At 42.6% G+C, this 22,361-nt stretch overlaps 1 long non-coding RNA gene across 2 annotated transcripts in view; it reads left to right on the top strand.

The window, feature by feature from the left end:
• LOC133498222 (uncharacterized) overlaps positions 1-18,095 on the top strand; it is a 34,253-nt gene extending 16,158 nt beyond the window's left edge. For both annotated transcript variants that reach the window (XR_009794244.1, XR_009794243.1), the window contains 4 exons: positions 2,105-2,271; positions 2,377-2,584; positions 16,895-17,111; positions 17,246-18,095. This is a non-coding gene — a long non-coding RNA (uncharacterized LOC133498222). The remainder of the gene's footprint in view (positions 1-2,104; positions 2,272-2,376; positions 2,585-16,894; positions 17,112-17,245) is intronic.
• The last annotated feature ends 4,266 nt before the right edge of the window (positions 18,096-22,361 follow it).

Raw genomic sequence — 22,361 nt, 5'->3', positions numbered from 1 at the left:
TCTGACTTTGTGAATAATAATGATTTTTATTTCGCATCTTCAGTACATGTCCACAAGTGTTGCTGTTGCATTCAGGCAACGCTTTTTGAAAATGAATGGAAAAGAAACTGCGGGGTGCGATAAATGAACTATTTCTTTGCTCCATATTAATAGTAATGAACAGGAACATCTTTCGGTGGCAGCTGGAGGCAAAGCAACATCTCCAGCTCCAGAGAGATTCGCTGCAGTTTTTACTGCCCCTTCTGATGGAAACGTTCAGCGTTTCAGCTGTGTTGTTCGTCCCTGAGGGAGGTTGCACTGGGATCTTGCGGAACTTCATGCCTGAAACAGGACAGCCGAAGTTAGAACGATTCCAAACAACATGCTCACGTTCGGTATGTTGATTATGGTACAGAATTAAGGTGCTACCGTGGAGGCGATGAAGAAAGAGAGCCATCAAAGAGGTCCTTTTTATTTCATTTTTGAAATTTTTGTTAGAATCTTTCATGAATCCTGTTTGGATGAGATCCTACTCTGTTTTAGCTTTTCGAACGAAAATGCAACCATGTTAATGGGATAATCCACGTTCAATTTGCAAATTTGTATAATCGCCATCAGATCTGAATTCAACTTGGCTTGATCATGACGTTCCTGACTCTGTATGTCAGGGGTCTCAAATCTGCAGCCCGTGGGCCATTTGCGTCCCCCCCAAAATGATATTTTGTGGCCCCCACCTTACTATGACAGTTTAATGATGGTGTGGCCCCGAAGTTTTATAATCACGGTGGGGTTGTGGCTCTTGGCGGCGTGACAGCGACCAGGCTTGATGTAAGCAGAGAAACATTTTTCATTGAGTGAAAGTTACAGTGGTGTTGCCATGGAGTTTCATGAGTAGTTTTTTCACACAACTTGTTTACACCAGCTTCTTTGCTTATCCTTCCATTTTCTTAGCTGCTTATCCTCACAAGGGTCGCGGGGAGTGCCGGAGCCTATCCCAGCTGTCACCAGACAGGAGGCAGGGGACACCCTGAACTGGTTGCCAGCCAATCGCAGGGCACAGAGAGACAAACAACAGTTGCGCTCACAATCACACCTAGGAGGAATTTAACGTGTCCAATTAATGTTGAATGTTTTTGGGATGTTGGAGGAAACCGGAGTGCCCGGAGAAAACCCACACGGGCACGGGGAGAACATGCAAACTCCACACAGGCGGGTCCAGGATTCAACCCGGGACCTCAGAACTGTGAGGCCAACGCTTTACCAGCTGATCCACCATGCCGCCACCTTACTTATCTTTTGTGGTAATTTTTTTTTTAATTCAATTTAAATTTGAATTGCGTGTATGTGCGCGGAAGCTACGGGCCAGCCTCAGTTTGAATGTGCCCACAGCGGCCCCCGAGGTGAATTGAGTTTGAGACCACTGCTGCAGATGGATAGCAAAATTTGGTGCAATGTCATAAGAGTTGACAGAGATTTGTTATTTTGTTGGATATACTTTAAAATATGTTTTTAAAAATCACTCAGTTTAGTACTATTATGATTAGAACTGTGCATCTATAAAATATGTAGGCCCTGTATATAGTGTTTGTAGATTTATTCATATTTTCCAATAAACTCATTTAAAATATTTCCAAAATTTTCTGACTTATTATTATGATGGTGATGATTATTAATGGTAGTAATGTCACAGTACTAGTATTATAACCGCAATTACCGGCCTCCAGAGCGCACCTGGTTATAAGACTCGGTACACAGAAAGAGTTAACGCGACGCTAGCGTTGGTGCGGCGCTAGCGTTAAACTCTTTCTGTGTACCGAGGCTTTTAACCAGGTGCGCTAACACTAACGCGAGCGCCGCATAACCACATAAACCGCAGAGTTGAAAGCGTGTGGAAAGAGTCACGGCTTGTAGGCCGGAAATACGGTAGTATTATCAAAATGATATACTTGTAGATGTAAAATAATATGCTTTATACATTAGTTCATCAATTTAATATTTAAATACAAAAATGCATCTTCAATAGAACATGTTTATGATGATAATGATGACTATTAATAAATTCTGTATATCCAGGAAAGATTTCACAGCCAGTGTTGCAGGAGTTCCCTGGTGTTAAATCTTTCAGAGAGCAGAGCGTTTCCCAGAATTTGTGCAGATGCGAGTGAGCCGTTGCCCAAGCTGCGAAACGCAAGCGCCGCTGACTCCTTTACGCCCCAACGGCACCCCACGAGCTCCCGCGCAACATCCTCCACAATTAGGGCTGTGATAGAATCCACCTTAATGAGACGACTGGTTGGCAGCCACACACGCTAATGATAATTGTAATCACGGCAATCATTGCCGCGATGTTCCTTCCTCTCATTTGCGTTCGCTGCTTGCCTCTTCCCCCTTTTCTAGCAATGCTGCTGTTACGGGAAAAATACGTGACCCATCAGAATTTGTGACCCCCGGAGGCGACGTCCGTTTGAGAGTTTGACAGCAAAAGAGAAGAAGAATCCTGTGAGTGTGTACTGTTCAAGTCATGAGATGAAATCAATACGCCGTAATGACTTCAGGTTGTTCGAAGTCTTGAAGTGGAAGTTTGGACGACACGATGTCGGTACAGGTACGATATTATCATTCTACGAAGCCTTTACTGCAGGGGTGTCAAATTCATTTTTCTCGCGGGCCACATTGTAGTTCTGGTTTCCTCTCAGAGAGCCATTATGAATCGTCTCATAATATTTACAATGTTTACATCATCAACTTATGAACTAGTTTTGGAATCAGAAATCAAGGGTAATTTTTTTTTAACTATTCATGTTTGGTAACACAAAAATGCTTGTAATAGCTCAACGTTATCATTTATGATACATGACAATTGGAAATTTTGGTGCCAATTTTTACAAGAATCATGGAAATTGACAGTGTAAATTTGCCTTCGTGGGCCACATAAAATCATGCGGTGGGCCAGGTCTGGCCACTGGGCCTTGAGTTTGACACCCGTGCGTCACTAAATCGAGCTGGTTTTGATGCTGAGGTGGAGTACGGTTAGACTTTCTGTGGCTTTGCGCACATGCCTGCTCTAGGAGTTTCGTGTTTTGATTTTTATTTTTAATCCCCGGTAGCTTCATGTGAATTGCCGAAAGTACACGTTGGTACGTGTAACATCTGCGTTTTTATTATGGTCAATCCCAGCACAACACACACAATTCTGATCTGAAAATGCCTTAACTTCATCTGCAGACAAATATTCTTTTACACTCCTCTAAAATGTAATATTGGCCACGGGGTGGGTGATGGGGGTGTGGTGGGGGGTTGACAAATTGTGACGAGTTGCAGATTTTTCACTCTTCTTTTACCGCGCCGTCTTTATTCCCGTCTCCATCTTTCCTGTTCATTTCTTATGACTTCCCTCAACACAAACCGGCAGATGGGCAACAAATCAACATCTCTTTAACGTTAGCACCACTTAACTCCTATTGTGCTTATTCTGCAGCTTGTTTGGTGTTGGGAGATGGATGCCGAGTGTGATAAAGCGATACGCCGTTGCAATGTGGAGCGCTGGCTGCTCCCGACAGTCTCTTAAATCAGCGCTATTGGGCCTGGCGCAGCCGCCTCTTTATGAAATACCGCCATCAACTTGCCGTAACTCAGACGAATCTCCTTTGAGAGCCGACAATGCGCTCGGTCATGGAGGAAATCACCGTTCGTTAACTGCTTGTTAGTCGTAAATAAAAGGCTAACACGTGTAATGCATGGTTAATTGCTCAACTTATGAGAGCCCGGAGAGGCTGAGGCACGTTGACTTCACCGTTTTTCTACTACGCTGATGATTTGACACTTCAACTAGATGAGAAATTGAAAGTGACATTGGGTAATGTGAGGGGACAGATGATTTCATTTTGTATGGTTGAGCAGAGACAGATTTCTGCATTGTTGGTGTATGTGAATGGACTGAGAGATAAAAGATGTTTAAGAGTATAGAAAAACATTTACTGTATATAGTATGGTAAAGGATAAAAGGAGTCTGGGAGGGCTTGGTAAGAGTCTGGGAGGTTCATACAGCTTTAAATTATGGATAAATAAACATTTTTTTTTATACTACTGCAGAGATTGCACCTATTGCAGGGTTGATCTGGAAGTCAACCCTTGCATGGGAGTCAAAATTTCAGTGGAGAGACAAATGTGCTACGTGTCTACATGAATGGACTAACAGAGCTTTACATTATGTATTTATGTATATGAAAGAGGGGGGGCATTGTGGTGCAGTTCTACAGGGTTGGCCTCAGAATTCTGAGGACCTGGGTTCAAATCCCGGCCCCGCCTGTGTGGAGTTTGCATATTCTCCCCGTGCCTGCGTGGGTTTTCTCCGAGCACTCTGGTTTCCTCCCACATCCCAAAAATATGCAACATGAATTGGAGACTCTAATTTGCCCCTAGGTGTGAGTGTGAGTGTGACTATTTTCTGTCTCTATGTGCCCTGCGATTGGCTGGCGACTAGTTCTGTGTGTACCCCGCCTCCTGCCCGTTGACAGCTGGGATTGGCTCCAGCATTCCCGTGACCCTTGTGAGGATAAGCAGCTCAGAAAATGGATGGATGTATGTATGTGAAGGGACTGCATAATTGTACAATAGGTACATGTACATTCTTACAGTATATGAGTTATGTATGTCAATGGTCTGACTGTGGACATTACAATGGACCCCCGCAATATGCGTGGGCAAGAAACCGAACTGGACCACAAATGGTGAAAATCCGCAGTTAACTGACGGCATTATTATCGTATTGAAACATTTTTTTGTCTTTTTTAGCTGTATTGAGTTTGATGCGATACGGTTGATTTAGTCCATGTTCCCGTACACTCACGTCGTTTAAATCAAAAATGGTTTTCTCACTCAAATTGTGCTTTTTGTTACACTCTTATTTTAAGGCATGTGAAAGAAGAGAAATGATTACATTATGAATGTGTTAACAGATGAACTGATTTTTGTTTTGATTGACTGATTGTGTTTTGTATATCTAAACGGGTTTACCGACGTTTCTATTATGCGTGAACTACATTATGTGTGTATGTAAAAGAACAGATATTTTTACATAATGTTAATCTGAAGGTACAGGTTGTTTATTTCGTATAAATGCAACTAGAAAAACCTAATAGGGCCGCAAAGTTGCTAATGCAACAACCGCCGTGATGGATGAGTTTGGGCATCCCAAAGCGAGTTGAGTCGTTCCAGAACATTGGCAGAGAGACACGGTGATGAGCTTATTGTGAACGAGAGAGACTGCAACAGAGAGTAATGATCTTTGCGTGTGCATGAATACGAGAAAAAGTGTGCGCACGTCTGTGTGTTTGTGTGTGATGGCCGGCGTCCAGCGAAGTAGAGCGCAGGGCTGACAGTGACGGAGAGGTTCAAGGGAGGAGGGAGAAGGAGATAAGTGGGGCGACAAGAGCAGCGAGGACACCAACTTAGTGCAGTCGATGACTCCGGGAAGAAGGGAGAGTGAGAGACATTATCAGACGACTGGTGGAGAGAGAAAGAGAGAGAGAGGTCAAGACTGGCGAGAGAGCCTTGGATGATTCCATTACTTGAGGGAAGCTGTTTGTCTTTGTCTTGAGTCCTGCAGGAAGGCTGCAGACTTACCAGTTGAGTCACAAGCCTAAAGCTCGAGCAATATGCATCCTGCTAAAAATAACTTTCAAAATATGCTCGACCGCTGTGTCAAGTGGACAGTAGCTCAGTTTGGTGAACTTGTGCTCGTTTTCCTTCAATCGGGGCCAATTAGGAGATGACCGTGAGAACAAATCGTTAGTGACACTGTTGAAAAAAAAAAAGACACTAATCCTGTCATCATGAGGTCATCTTTAATACAACTCATTTACCATCTAAAAATGTGCTGTTCACAATTGAATGGACTGTTTATATGCTTTGGTGCTGCTGTTTCTGTTAGCCACGTTGTTCATACTGCGTTCTCAAGAAATCAGTAGTTTTCATGATCTGAAATAATTCTGACTACTACTTGGCATTTATTTGAGGGATGCCGATTTCAGTAGATGACGCACCAAGTGACTAAATAGAGCAGTTCATTAAATTGAAACGGTAAACATTATGGCTGGTCATTTATTCATCGGTACGTTCTGATTTCGAGCAATACACGCTGAATATTAGTTTGTGACAGAAATGCAAAGAAATGGTCCCTTTTGTCAAAAAAATAAAAAAAGACACAGAGACGAGCCTGACAAAAGAGATAAAGCATTTTCATTTTATGCTCCATCTTCAGCCAATAAGGATGCCTTGATTTGAAGTGATCCAGAGGCGGAGGATGTTTAAAATGCTGTTAGAAATGTTCCGAGTGTCCCTGGAGAGCAGCTGCAATAGAAAGAGAGAATGCATAATGCTGCAGGATGTTTGTAATTACGCCAGCGGCGGTAGCGGGATTGTTCCCTTTCCACAAGGAGCGCTCCGACCTTTGTCTTTTTAATCTTGATGAGTGATTTTCCAAAGCCTTGTTTGGATGTCACACAAGCATCCGGAGGTGAGGCTCTCACTTCACCGTGACCTCGCCGTCTCCCCGACAGGTTCCTGGTGGGTGTCACGTGCGGTATTAGAGTTATGGTGCAAACTCTGCCCGCTTGACTGGGTTTAAAACTGATGCAGTGTGCCTAATGGACTAAGTGAGCGTCCGCTGGAAGTTATGAGGCACGTAACAACTCTACCAGAAGCCGGCGCTGTAGATAAACAGCGCTGTCGCTTTACCATCCTCTTGTCCTCATTTAACAGTCCCACCGGCGATGCACTGTAAGTCTTTGTACCTGTCGACCGGGTATTTCTCAGAGATTAGATGGAGAGAGAGAAGGTGGGCCGCGGGTTAAAGCAAGACTTTGAGAAGACCACTATCGATCGTGAGGACCACCGTGTGTCGTGCGCTTGTTGCTGTTAGATTTCGTCTGGCTCTAACTGCTTGGTTAAGGTTTCAGATGGATGAAAGTTGTAGGTGAATACTTGGAAGTATCATTAAAATAAAAACACCCTATCATCCAATATGTGCCGCTTAGCACCATTAGCTAAATGCTAATCTTTATATTCAACAAAACAAAATGCAACTCTGCTTTGTCTTTTAGGTTTGACCAAATGCCAAGCAGATCACAGCCACAGTGGGGATTTACAATTTACCTTGAGGAGCGAGGTGGCACTAGGGGATTGAATAGAAAATCGAGCAGAATGTGGAAAAAAAAAAACAATTTTCACTTGTGGAGGCAGCACTTTATACGATACACTATGTGTGTGGGAAATGGATCAATCAGCAAACGCAAATGCCTCGCCACTGCGTCATCAATCTCACTGAGCAATCGACTATGCATTGCTAGTGCTGTTAGCTGATGCTAATTTGTACATCCAATCCCACTCAATGCAGCTCTGCTTACCTTTTGGCTTTGGCATTGCACCTGTGAAGGATGTGTGTATTCCTGCATTACGCTGTGCCCGGATAACAGATTTGCAGAAAGTTAATCTGTATCTTTCTCCACTGAAGCTGCTGTAGAAAAATTTAATGTGGGGCTTTAAATTTAACACATCCAGTTCGCGCAAGAATTGTATTATTAGCGCAAGACTGGTAATATTAGCACAAAGTATGAAGCCGGAGTGTTTTTGCCGCGGATTGTGAGCCACATGAATGCCGCTGTTTAAAATGAGCGGCAATAACAGTAATCTGGCTGCTCTGACTGCTTGTCAAGTGTGAGGCGAGATAATGTCGCTGTCGCTCGGCTCTCGCCGTCCTTTCCCTCTTAATCTCCTCCATGCTGACTCGCTGGCCATTAAGCAGCATCGTCTCTCTCTCTCTCTCTCTCTCTCTCTCTTTTTGCATCTTCCGCAGGGCGCCTCGGCAAAAGCGGGGCCCCGTCATGAAACGGTGTCGGGAATTGCTTTCCGCTTTTCTTCAGCCAGCGCGAGCCGAGCAATTCAAACCCAGGTGTCCACTCTCTTCCACTTGACACGGCGTGAGAAGTGCATTTATACAAAGAGAGATTGAGGAGGAAGGCACGCGGGGACGGAGAAAGGGGATGGAGGGAGGGAGGGAGGTAGACATAATTTTTGAGGGAGTTAAAGATGGAAGGTCTACAATGGGGAATGAAAAAGAAGACGATAAATAACCAGAAGGACATTCAGGCAGGACTGGACCTCAATCCAAGGCTACTATCCCATTTTCACTTTACCCCACAATCTTTTTAGGATTCTGGAGACAATGAGAGGCGGCACAATGGGTCAGGTGGTAAAAGCGTTGGCCTCACAGTTCCGAGGACCTGGGTTCGATCCCGCCCCTGCCTGTGTGAAGCTTGCATGTTCTCCCCGTGTCTGCGTGGGTTTTCTCCGGGCACTCCGGTTTCCTCCCACGTGCCAAAAATATGCAACATTAATTGGACACTCTAAATTTCCCCAAGGTGTGATTGTGAGTGTGGCTTTTTGTCTCGATGTGGCCTGCGATTGGCTGGCAACCACTTCAGGGTGTACCCCGCCTCCTGCCTGTTGACAGCTGGGATAGGCTCCAGCCCTCCCCACGACCCTTGTGAGGATAAGCAACTTCCGAAGTCTAGTATATTTTTTTATAGGTTATCTTTACTTCACTGTGCCCAAGTAAAGCCTGGTGCAGACATATCGATTATTAAAAATTTAACCAATTATAATCCGTTAAATTGTGGGCTATTTTGTTTCACGAAATCAAGTCAGGGGCCACTTCAGTGTAGAACACACAAGGATTTGGAATGGGATTGGGCATATTGAACATTTTCAAGCATATCCGAGATAAAAAAATCACTCTTTACACACCGCCGGATAATGGACCTTTCCGACCTGTCAATCACTCGTACAATAATAGCCAATCAGATTGCCGCATTGTCTTAACCCCTGGCTTGACACGCCCCTGCTGCCATGTTGTCCCACAAACAATGCTGGTTGTCAGTAGCGTGCGCTTGGAAAAGTTAATGTTGCGCTTGGGGAACGTGCAATTCTGATGAAAGATATCCTGCTAGGTTACAAGGGGCCCGGTTGATTAATTTAACAAAGCCTAAAACACAGTTGACGAAGTGTCTACGATGGATTAAGGCTCGCGGAAGACTGCACGTACAACTAAATGTGGACAATGTCAACAAACACAAGGCTGTATGTGCGACGGTAAGTGAGGGAGAAGTATCTTCTCTGAGTTTGATTGAATTATTATCCTTGCTTTATACATTGCAGGAGAACAACTTTCACTTTGTTAGTGTATCAATGACCTGCTGAATGAAGTGTGTCATGTTTTAGGCTGAAGAGTCAGATTAATGATATGCAAATGCGAGATATCCAAGAGAAACGTCTATTTGCCTATTTGTATCACATCGGACATTTAAGACAGAGCACCAGGTTTCGATGACGAGCCAAGTCAAATGAATACAGCCACTCACTTATAATGACTATAATCACTCGTAATCTTTCCAAGTAAAAAGTACTCACCTGCTTTACATGCACAGTATGAGCCCATCATTTTATTCTGTAGGATTTCAATTTGAAGTTTATGAGGCTTCAAACTTTTTTTTTTGCCAACGTTTCGTTGTAACTCTGACATTGCGTCCTGCTCCGTCCAAAATCTTAATTCCATGTACATATCCATACGTGAAATAGTTGAGACCTCTCTGTAGAACCCTCTTGGACAGATCTGGCACATTTGGGGTAAAAACATACCCCTATATTATCTGGAATACCCGATAGAGAATCGACTTCAAACCTGTTCTGTTCAGTCGCCATTTTGGAAGATTGTGGGAGATAATATCTGATAATTGGGCCTTTGCGGACTTTGAATACACAAAAGTACTGAGACAAGATACCCACAGTTGTGTCTTTTTGGAAACAGTCTGGGGAAGGTCTTTTTTTGTTCCCACTGTACAAGGCAAGGTTCATAAAGGCGTGCTTGGGTGAAATAATTATAGAGCAACTCTCTGGTCCAACAACACAAAATGTTTCCAAGAAGGAACCAACTCCACATACGGTGGTCTTCCATATCTCCTTCTTTGAAGCACAATGACCTGGTGTCCTTATACTTTGTGGTAAAGTATATAAAATGGGCTCACGGCCGAGAAAGAGGAACAAGTTATGTCAAACGCAGACTCGCCGTCGCACTTTCTTTGCATCTTCACACGCACTTTCTTCAATTTACAAGATGATTCCCAGGCTGACTCTTGGCTCATTTCCCTTGGCACGAACATAGCAATCACAAAAACATAACACATGTGAAACGACGGCGAGTATGTTTCAAACAGTTTGCAGCCTGTCGCCGAATTCCCCAAACGGCGGGCGGCAACACCTGTCACTAATCATAAGTCATTTTTCATGAGGGTAGTGTTATTTGATGGTGTGAATTCACGAGTACATCAACGCTGCCAAGGGACTCAGCATCATGCTCATTTTTTCATGCAGGACCAGATACAAGTTTTCTCTCCTTGGGACATGTGATGTACGAGCAGTTTCTGAGCTACAGTATGAATTTCAACACAGTAATTCCTCTCTATGTTGCGTTTCACAAGTTATGGTGCCACTATATCTTGGATTCCTTATTTTTTTTGTGTTATTACAGGTTTTACCGTATTTTCATACTGTTAGTACAATATTTTGGGGTTATGTATTATTCTTGTGCTCTCACCATTTATTGTGTTTAAATGTGATTGTGTTACTTTAAACGTGTGTTTCAAACTCGTGAAAAAAATCAAGAGCCATAAATGCTCTAAAAACCTCTGTCCATCCATTTTCTTGGCCGCTCATCCTCACAAAGGTCGCGCGGAGTGCTGGAGCCTATCCCAGCTGTTGCCAGCCAATTGCAGGGCACATAAAGACAAACAGTCACAATCACACCTTGGGTCAATTTAGAGTGTCCAATTAATATCGCACGTTTTTGGGACGTGGGAAGAAATCGGAGAGCCCGGAGAAAACCCACGCAGGCATGGGGAGAACATGCAAACTCCACACAGGGAGGGCTGGGATTGGACCTGGGTCCTCAGGCAGCAGTCCTCAGAACTGTGAGGCCAATGCTTTCCAGCTAACCCACCGTGCTGCCCTCTACAATGTCCAAATTTGGCAAATTTTGTATTATTTATAAATTTATTTTATCAAGCTACACTATTGGGACGTCATGGTGGGGGACTGGTTACAGCACCTGCCTGATAGTTATGAAGACCAGGGTTCAAATCCCGGCCCTGCCTGTGTGGAGTTTGCATGTTGTCCCCGTGCCTGTGTGGATTTTCTAGCCCCCCGGTTTCCTCCCACATTCCAAAAACATGCATTTATTGGAGACTCTAATTTGCCCATAGGTGTGATTGTGAGAGCGAATGGTTGTTTGTTTCTATGTGCTCTGCGATTGGCTGGCAACCAGTTCATGGTGTGCCCCGCATCCCGCTCGTTGACAGCTGGGATAGGGTCCAGCACTCTGTGAGCATAAACCACTCAGATCATTGATGGATATACTATTGGTAAGTCCCCATGTGGATCTGTAGTTTTTGCAAACTATTGACCAACCACAATAAAATAAATACAATTTGGGTGATGATTCATCACAGTTTTGCAACGTTAAGCTTTAGGCCGGGAACTCCTCGTCTGGTGTCAGCCATTACGACAGCCCCACAAACCCATCAAAGTCTGCAGTCAGCCGACCCACCAAGACCGTACAAAAATCCTTTAATATGTCGCAAAATCAAATGCCTGTTTAATGTCTTCGTCCAAAAAGTATTTTATTGAGCTTTCAAGCCTGTAAAATAATAGGAAGGTGGCACCATGACGGCAGGCGTCTGTCGTGACAGCCAGCAGCGCACATCAAAGTCTGCCTGTGTCACATAATGCCATCATCCACCCTACAAAAATGCCTTTGTCATCCGCTGGAACTCTTTTCAAACGTCCTGGAGCCATATGTGACGCTATCAATACAATTCTGAGCTGATGAAACCTGCTTATGCAGAAATGAATCTGCGAGCACTTACCTCGTGTGAGATGACGTGGCTGTCTTCTTTACTCAAGGAAGCATTTCAACAATAAATAAAAAAGAAGCCTTTTAAAATGTTTTACTATCACGGTTTTCTGTTGTTATTGCCTAAAATCATCCATAATATGACTTTGTCTTATTCATTTGTCAAAATGAATACAGATTTATTTTTTTGCGTAGATTCTCAGTCATCCAAGGCAAAGGGACTGTTCTTGTTTGTTGAAGATTTTTAATTCAGAAGGTTTTTTTGGTTCAAAATTTTAGGTGTGTAGCCTCTCTCTCTCTCTCTTTATCCCTCTCTATATATGTATATATATATATATATATATATATATATATATAATATATATATATATATATATATATACACACACACACACACACACACACACCATAATTTCTCAAATAACGTGCACATTTTTCTAAAAAAAACTTCAAAAAGTTAATAGAGTGCATTATATTTAGGTATGGGTGGAAAAATAAAAAATAAGATCGCATTCTATAGTCATGTACAGGTACACAAAGTGGTGAAAAAAAGGTAAACATATACATTTTGATATGATATCCGATGTCTTATGTTACACGGTAATGTGCGCCCCCAACCTGAACTCTATGACCTCTTCAGGGAGCTTCCATTTTACGATCGTTAGCGAAGCATTCTTGTTGCTACTGCACCAAAGATCAGAAACGAACAGGACAAGCGTGTCCTGTTGCCTGTCCTGAGATTATATCACGGCTACATCAGCACATGCACAATGATTATTATTAATGATTGTTGTACAGACAATTTTTTTGAATAACAATACAAGTACACACCTAACAAAATATAAGTACAGGTAATCCCCAATATTTTGAGCATATGCGTGGGAGCAAATTGGTGGTGCGCATTGTACATTGGTAGAAGGGTTTTCCCGATTTTTTTTTTTTTAAGTCAACTTTGGGGGTGCGCATTATACTTCAGGATGCATTATACTCGAGAAATTACGGTACATGCCTCGGTGGGTGTTTCCCCTGGGGTCAGTCAACAATTGGGTTTTGTTGCTGATTCACTCGTCCTGCTGCAAACCGCTTGTTAGGGCAACTCTTCCTGTTGAATGATGTGATCTTTGAGGGATAGACATCAGGAAATTGTTATGACCAGACAATAGGTGGCTTCTCAAACCTCCTCCTTTGTTGAAAAAAAAGATGGCTTTTATAGTCTGACATAGATGGCTTCTATAACATCCTCTCTCAAACCAGAATTTAAATGCTGGTGTCCCCGAAGAAATCTTGAGATGCAAATGAAGTGTGCAGCCGCTGCTTAGCCTCTCCATAGTAGAGGTCATCGCACTCCTCGCTGCACTGCACTGCATAAACAACACTGCTGAGATGGCTTCTTGGCCTTTTGTCCTTGGGGTGAACCAGCTTCTGTCTAAAGGTATTACTGGATTCCAAATATGTCAGAATATTACATTCAGAGGAAATCCTTCTGAATATCTCTGACAAAGCAGCCACGTAGGAGACCACCGCATTTTGCCTCCTGTTTCTTTCTTAGTAATGCTGCTTCTCTTGTTTTGAGTTGAAAAATAAAACCAAATAAAACACTTTGGATAGCCACAGTTTGTAACTTTTGTAGCTTTCCTGAAGGGAGTCTGCCCCTTCGCTCTTCTGTTGCCGGTAGAAAAGATCTCTGCTCTGTCCTTGAGGGTTCTGAGACCTCAAGCTTGTGATCCAAACAGTGATGGAAGTCAAAGTAAAGGTACTGGACTGCGTGGGCGGGTTTTCTGTAGACTTCAATATTGAGGTTACTTTACTTTCCTGCCCACACCTCCCAGTCTGTCCAAGAGCTCATAGTTGATGAGCATGGCAAACAAATCTATATCACAGATTTACAGACAGATCGACAGGTTTTTATGGAATTAAATATATTTATTCATATACTAAATAAATGCTACTCCTACTACTACTACAGCTGCTAATTTGCAGCTTTTTAAGTGTCATCAATCATGAACGAACAATCAGTAATGACAGTATAAATGACTTTACATGGTATCTGCTGCATCGTCACCTATTGAACTGTAAAAAAATGGGCAATAATGACACAATGCACGCAAACACTAGCAGTGTATCAAGCGACAAAGTGAAGTCAGGATCATAATCAGCCAAATAGTATATTGTGAATCCTGCCTCTATAGCTTTTGAACATGCTATGCTAATTGAACCTGTCCTTATCTTAACGTGTGTGTGTGCGCGCACATGGTGTGATTGATTGCGCTTCTACATATTGCACCAATGTGAATTTAAAGCAGCGGTTCATCACTTGGAAAATTGGACTAGAATAATAATGATCAGAGTACATCAAGTAAAGAGACAAGGATGCTTAACAAAAGATAGCTATGTGTGCGTGTGAGCGAAAGCGAGCGAGAGCTGCAATTTCAACTTGTCTGATGAACAAGTGACAGAAATCACGATTTCCACATGCATATCCTTTTATATAAGCACACTCGCTATTTCTGCCGTGGGGGTGTGAGTGGGTGAAGGAGTACACTATAGCGCTCAGAATTTACCCTGATGGATTGAGTAATGATGGCAACAAATTTTACATTATAGGCACTGTGTATAGGTGCGTGTGAGAGAGAAGTTAACATTAAATCTACTTTTAATATATTCTGTACAATAATATTAGGAACATTTGCATAGAAGAGAACGATATCTAGAAAGTATACTTTAAATAATGTAAATAATCTGGTACCCAAATTGAATAGGACCATCCTTGGAATAATACATCACCAACAATTTCACCTAATGTTGCACTGTGAGAAATGGTAACCATATTTTGTTTATGTATCCAGGTGGCACATACAGTATAGACAGTGTAGTTTGCATTACATACTTTAGTTGTGCTCCAGTTCCAAAAAAAAGAGGCCACATTTTCCTTCAAATGTGTTTGCCAAGCTTTGGAGGGTGGAATCATACCTATGCAGATGACAATACAGTTACGTACATATCAGGGTGTCCGATGACAACAGTTCGATTTAGATGATGTGTCACAACTAGATGAAACAGAAATTTGTTCATTTCAAGCACAACAAAAGCGGTAATTTTTTGGCAGTAAAGGAAAGAGGATGTTTTTTCGTACAGGTAAATAACTGGAGTCACACTCTTCTTTAAAAACCAAAGAACAAATCTGAAACCCTAGTGTGCTGATAGATTCCAATCTTATTTTGAGCTTTTATTATCAATTATTAAATCCATCTATTATCTTTATACTTGACTATTGTCAGGGTCTTCTGAGTGGACTCTCTCAATGGAGCATTAAAAGCTGCTGCTTGTTTTCTGGCCAGAACAAATAGATCAGAGCACATTATTCAATTTCTAAAGCTCCCAGAATAGATTTTGAGTTTTGATACTGGTCTATAAATCACTAAATGTTTTGAGTCCTGATTGTGTCAAAAGAGTGCTAATGCTATAGAAACCCAGTCGGGCTCTAAGATCTTCACTCAGGTCAGATAGTGGAGCACAGAGTCTAAAGCAAAGTTGGTTACAAATGGAATTAGTTCCCAACAGAACTGAAGTCCGCTCCAAGTTAAAAATTTTATTGTCCTTATGATTGAGCATTTTAGAGCCCACATTAAAACACGAGATATTGACAAATAAAAACGGTACACAGAGAGTTTAACGCAAGTACCGCCACGCTAACACTACCGCCACCATGCTAACGTCATCTCTAATGCTAGCACCGTACTAACAGGGCCGGTAAAAAAAAAAAAAAAAAACAACATACCGGTAAAAATCACTGAGACACAGCAGTAACATGCTAGCACCGCACTAACAGGGCCGGACCGGTAAAAGTCACTTCCTCTGCACATATATTCCACCAGTCTCACTGTTACCTTTTCCGCTAGAGTGCCCCCTTGCGGAAGTTAAAAAAAATGGACAAATTAGCCGCATCACCACATAAACCCCAAGGCTGAAAGTGTGTGAAAAAAGTTGCGGAAACTAGGAAATTAAAGGCAATAAATATGCCTTATGTCTTTTGCAAATGCTGAGTGAAGCCAGATTTTATTCTACCACATACTGTGCTGCACATATTGTAACATATATTGTAACATTTATTTATAGATCTTTTTAGAAAAATCAAAATTATTTACTTGGTAATTTAGTTTTATACTTGTTTGGTGGGTTCCTGAGACGTGAACATTTGTTTACAAGCAATTGAAAAGTCAATCTTCAAAATACGGCTGATTTAAAGTATTATGCATCTGTAGTAAGTCAGCAGACAATTCAGGAAAATTATGTAATACTAGAATATTGTGAACTGGTAAAAACGTTTAAAAAAATGTAACTGAATGCCTTATTTTGTCTAATTTAATTTCTTGTGGAAAGATAAACTACCACACAGATAATACAAACCCACCTTGATGACTGTAATCACCATATAAATCCAGATAGAAAAGAGATGGAGGGATGAGGGAATAAAAGTTTCTTTAGTTTAGTGCAAAGTAGATGTTTAAGTCAACACCATCAATCAGCTGGCAGAGAGAGAGAGAGAGAGAGAAGAGAGAGAGAGAGAGAGAATGAATACATTTTCCTTAAGGGGAGGAAAGGAAAAAGCCTGACGGTAAAAGGGCTGGAAAAGAAGAGCACATCTTTGTGAGGATGAAAGAAGTGTAATCGCCCACTTGTTTCTTTATCTCCCAGAGTACCCCCTCCCAAAAAAATTGACCCTTTAAGCTTGGACAGATAGCACAAAGAGGGATGGTGTTTAGAGAGGAGGAAGAATACTGCAGAGGATTTTTGGGGAACACACAAACTCTCCCATTTCCACACATACAGTACCTATTTTTTCCATTTTTTTTCTTTCTTTTTTCCCCCATCAACTGGTGACGCTTGTAGATAAGCCAAAGAAACGCAGGCTGGTAAACAGCCACACATCTCGCTCTTTTCTACCTCCAGGATCCCCGTGGAGGCCCCATGGTGAGAATGGATGACTGCGTGCATTGGCTGTGGCCCGGGACAGAAAGCCGAATCCAACACTATCAGAACCATCAGAACCTTAGCGGGCATCCAGAAAGGTCGATACGCTCAAAAGAATTAATGGAGGAGAACCATCTACTGATACATCAATGTGACACACTTCAAGTTTTCTGAGTCACTGCCAAGTGGTGATATTGTGAGCACACACACACACACACACACACACACACACACACCACACACACACACACACACACACACACACACACACTTAAAAGTCGATTTCATTCTGAGGCCATGCAACTGGAATGTTCTTTCTGTTTGTCTTAGGTGATGTTTCTCCTCTCATCCGAGCAGGCTTCATCAATACCTGCATCAGGTCTTAGTTAGGCCGCACTAGCCAGTGTTTGTGTGGATACCCATTCAAGTAAAACTCCCTTCCAGTCACACCAGGACAATTTCTTCTTTGGATTCTGGTAGAATGATTTGGGTGATGGACTTTAATGACATCCACATGAGATGTTAACCCTGATATCATCTTGGTAATGTTTTCCTCCGCCTCTTTTCTTCAGAGGATGCAGACTCGAATATTTAGCTTGTGTGTCTTCCCCTTGCTTGTGTGAGGTTTCTTCGGATTCTCCGATTTCCTCCAACATTCAAAAACATGCATGTTAGGTTCACTGTCACTGACTCTAAATAAGGGGTGCTCAATACGTCGATCGCGATTGACCGATCACGAGGCAGTCTTGGTCAATCACAGGACGGCGTAACCCAAAAAAAAAAAAAAGACGTCAGCCAATGTTCCCTCTAAACTGCGCACATGCGCAATTGTGCACCGCTAATGCAGTCTCCTCGCATATATTCTGCGTTGCGTGCAAAAAAAAAAAAAAAAAAAAAATCAGATGCAAATTGAAAGTATAAAATACAGCTATTCAATTTGTGGCATTTTGCAATATGATTCAATGAGTAAAAAGTCTGGCCACCCCTGCTATCCATAGTCCTTAGCTCTGAGCGTTTGTTTGTCTGTATTATGTAGCCTGTGACTGGACGGGGGACCAGTTCGGGGTGTGCCCAACCTCTGGCTCAAAACTATGATATGCTCCAGCTCACCAATGACCCTAATAAGGATTCAAGCTGTAAAAAGTTGACACTATCCAAGGTGCTTAAGGTTTCTAACCATTTTCTAGCAGAGTTTTACACACAATAGCTTCATATGTGAACAAATAAAATAAAACCAGCAGTCAGGAATAAAGATTCAATCATCGCAAAACATTTACCACATGCTTGGCAACGCTTTTTTTTTTTCAAGTCCAGAACCATCTCCATGAGCTTTTTTTCTTTTGGAGGGGCCAACAGATGTTGGCCATAATTGCAGCGTTTAGTGCTCCTGTTTTGATACGCAACAGTGGTAATTATGATGCAGCTGCTGACAGAAGAAGACGTCCTCACATCTCGGACACGGTCGCAGTTGAGAAGGTTTTAATGCCACCTTAATGATCGTTGGGTCGAGGCTCGCAGAATGTTTTTTAGCTCCACATCTGTTCGCCATTGCGGGTTGCCAGTTTGCATAAAAAGAGAAGCAGGCTACTGCGTCGGTCGTGATTGTTCTGTCATTTGCGGAATCTCTTGCATCAGACACAAAAACACCCATGCGATCTCACTTGTTCTTAAGTGGGGTCATTTCAGACTGTGTGCTTGCTCATTTCTCGCTCGCCACATAGGTTAGTGACACATTGGAAAGTGTGGTGTGATTATCACAGGCTGTAAAAGAACCTGAGACTACACCTATTAAAACAGAAGAGGAGAACCTTTTTCCTATCAGGGGCCAGAGAAAAAAAACATTCTAATAAACACATTCATTCGCGTTCAGGTAGCGTTTGAGGAGCTGAAGCCTGTCCCAGTTGATTTTTGGCAAAGGGCGGAATACAGCCTGGAGTGGTCGCCAGTCAATCACAGAACAACAGAAAAACAACCACTGACATTGTTGGACAATTTTGGAGTCTTCTGTTTACATGAATGTTTTGGTATTCTATGTGACAGATGAGTCTCCGCTAGGATGAGGGGCAAAGTTTATAAAACAGTGGTGAGGCCGGCCATGATGTACGGATTAGAGACGGTAGCACTGAAGAGACAACAGGAAGCACAATTAGAGGTAGCAGAAATGAAGATGCTGAAGTTCTCGCTTGGAATGAGCAGGCTGGATAGGATTAGAAACGAGCTCATTAGATGGCACAGCCAAAGTTGGATCTTTTGGAGACAAGGTTAGAGAGAGCAGACTTGGATGGGTTGGACATGTCCAGTGGCGAGAGAGTGAGAATGTTGGTAGAAGGGTGCTGAGGATGGAGGTGCCAGGCAAAAGAGCGAGAGGAAGACCAAAGAAAAGGTTGATGGATGTTGTGAGGGAAGACATGAGGGCACTTGGTGGATGCAGGAGATAGGCTTAGATGGGAAAAGATGACACGCTGTGGCGACCCCTAACGGGACAAGCTGAAAGGAAGTTAACAAGTTAACATATGGGGGGAAACACAAGTAGAGAAAACCCATGTAAGCACTGGGCAGAACATAACATTTCCACATGGGAGAGATTTGAACCGAGAACCTCTTGGCTCTGTGGTAGATGTGCTACCACCGGGGCACTGTTCTGTCACTGATACTTTAAAAATACACAATTTGTTAGCTCACTTGAAATACCGTCCTAACATATAAGCTGTTCTCTTGTGATCTTGTTCCAAAAGCCTTTGCACATAATCTTCAACGGTTGTCTCAGTAGGAATCAAGCCCCTGCTTATAGCCCTCTTCCTTGTATTTATGGCAAGCTTCTCCCCTGACAGAGAACCCCGGGATCATGTTTTTAAAGCAGCAACAAAACAACAATAAACTCCAGTTGCCTGAAGGCACACTGGGAGCTACGTTGGGGGAATTAAGGAAATGTGAGAAATCTTTCTTATACTCTCCAGGGCGGCAGATGAGGGATGAGCGTGGGATAACAGGGATCACAAGGCGACTGGCGGGATAATGAGGACCGGCTCAGACGTGCCACGTCACTGCTTCACCCGCCGACACGGCGGCACAGCTAATTTTGCTACGGCTTCTTTTTCCGCCACCATGGAAGAAATAGCTCACCTTTTCAGCGATTCCCTTGGGAAACACAGAACACATAATGGGTAGTAAATGGAATGGTTCCAAGACACTGTCATTCACAGAAAAGAATTTAAAGTTTCAACCCTTTTGGCAACCAACAAAAACAGCGCCTGCAGAGTCGTTTTGGCGGTCTGCGTCGGATGAACTAAAGTTTGGAACCTTACAGCATGTTGATCTTTTCAGTCGTTGTGAGGTCTGATTTGATCACGACGTGATGTTTTGTCAGCTGTTGCCCTTTCGCAGCATTTCTCCATATTAGCCCTTTTTACTTCATTAGAAACTCCACTTTCACTTGACAGCAATTGTAATATAGCAAATTCTACAATAATCTTTTCAGGGCTCAGCATTGTTTATAAGTGTTCAATTTTGCTTCTGTTGTACTGAAAACACGTTCACAAACACGTGCCATTCACAATACAAGGTGGACCAAAAGTAGGCTTAGTGAATGGTTTGAATAATTACCTACATACTATACCATCCAACCACTGATCATACAGTAGATAAACAACTCATACCTTTAACACATTCATTTCCAACCCCCCCAGTAATAATACATCATTGGCATCTACAGCTTGGCAAAACGCACAGATCTAAAACATGAAATAACTGTACGCCTACTTTTGGTCCATCCTTACCCATTCCTGCACAAGCTCATAAGAGCCAACAAAAGAGTTGTATTTGTTATTTAGCTGATCTTCCGACATATAGAGCAAAGGTATTACCAACAGTTCCACACTACTTTCAAATACATATCCATACCATCCCATAATAATAAATATATTGTTGAATAAGAGATAGCGAGGGTGAACAACTTCAAATTCAATACAGAGCAATGGAAAGCGTGTTAAGGAAGGGAAGAAGTGGGTTCAAGCGGGGTGGAACAGTTGGCGGAAGGTGTCTGGTGTGCTATGTGCGAGAAGAGTCTGTGCTCGGATGAAGGGGAAAGTTTTTAAAACAGCGGTGAGGCCCGCCATGATGAACTGATTAGAGACGGCGGCACTGAAGAGACGACAGGAAGCAGAACTGGAGGGAGCACAAATGAAGATGCCGGGGTTCTCGCTTGGAGTGAACAGGTTGGATAGGATAAGAAATGAGCTCATTAGAGGGACAGGCAAAGTTGGATGTTTTGGAGACAAGGTTAGAGAGAGCAGACTTAGACGGTTTCGACACGGTGGCGACCCCTAACGGGATAAGCCGAAAGAAAAAGAAGAAGACTGTTAAATAAATGCCTCTCAGTCACATTTGAAAAATGTACAGGTGTGGTCAGTCATGCCGACATACAGTATATAAAGTTAGGAGATAGTAGTTACTAGTTAGGAAAGTAAAAAAAAAAAAATGTTTTCATGTGCGCTGACAGTGTGTGACAAGTGTGCAATTGCGCAGTGGCGCAACATTGGTCAAGACTACGCAAAATAAGCGACGTCTTTCAATATCTATGTCTCTCTACTTGTAACAAATTTTACGCGCGTGATTTTTCGTGCTCGACTGTGCAGATTTGTGAGTGAGATGGCGCGCGGGTGCGTACGCGCCCGTCAAATCACAGTGACTGAAATATCCAATATAATTGAGCATTACAGTAAAATATATTTTCACCGAATCACACATAGAGATTCACTCAGTGAAATACCTGATGTGAAGCAACATGAAAAAAAGAGGAGATTTTTTTTTTTGCTTTGTATTCTGACACCTCATGTACTTTGAAGTTAGACTGCATCAATCAATACTTCACCTTCAAAGCCACAGCTCACCCTGTGATTTAATTCATGTCCCCTTAAGGGCTTGCGTTTTTGCACCTCTAGCAAACAAAAAAAGTTATATCTTCAACCCTGTTTTTCAAACTTTGGCACTGATTGTTGCCACCAGAACCCGACTAGCCTCTGACTTTAAAGTCACGAATCACACGCCATCCAGCGAAATACTGCTACGCGCGTGCAAGCGGACATCCAGCTCTCAGCCGCCACTCAGTGACACAACCTTTGGCAGACCAAATGGTTCTGCCGTACAAGTGTTTTCACAGTCTGCACGTCAACTCTCGCTCTCTCTCTCGACCCCTTTTACAAATCTCAAACAGAATTATGCAGTCGTGCCCCATGGCACACCGCAAGGAGAGGGCAAATCGACAGCGAGCTACATAGATAAATAGACAAATGGATGGACACATAGCCTACTAGTTTTGTCACTTGCAGTTTTCTTTGTCACTTTCCACCCTCGGAAGGATCTTACATTGAGTTCCAACACTTTGTTTAAAGCCTTAAAATCCCTTTGAGGGTTTAGGGAAAGTGATCGAGGTAGTTTGCTGCTTTCC

This window comes from Syngnathoides biaculeatus, chromosome 3 (genome assembly GCF_019802595.1).
Source record: "Syngnathoides biaculeatus isolate LvHL_M chromosome 3, ASM1980259v1, whole genome shotgun sequence".
NCBI lineage: Eukaryota > Metazoa > Chordata > Actinopteri > Syngnathiformes > Syngnathidae > Syngnathoides > Syngnathoides biaculeatus.
This window is presented reverse-complemented; position numbering and strand designations above follow the sequence as displayed.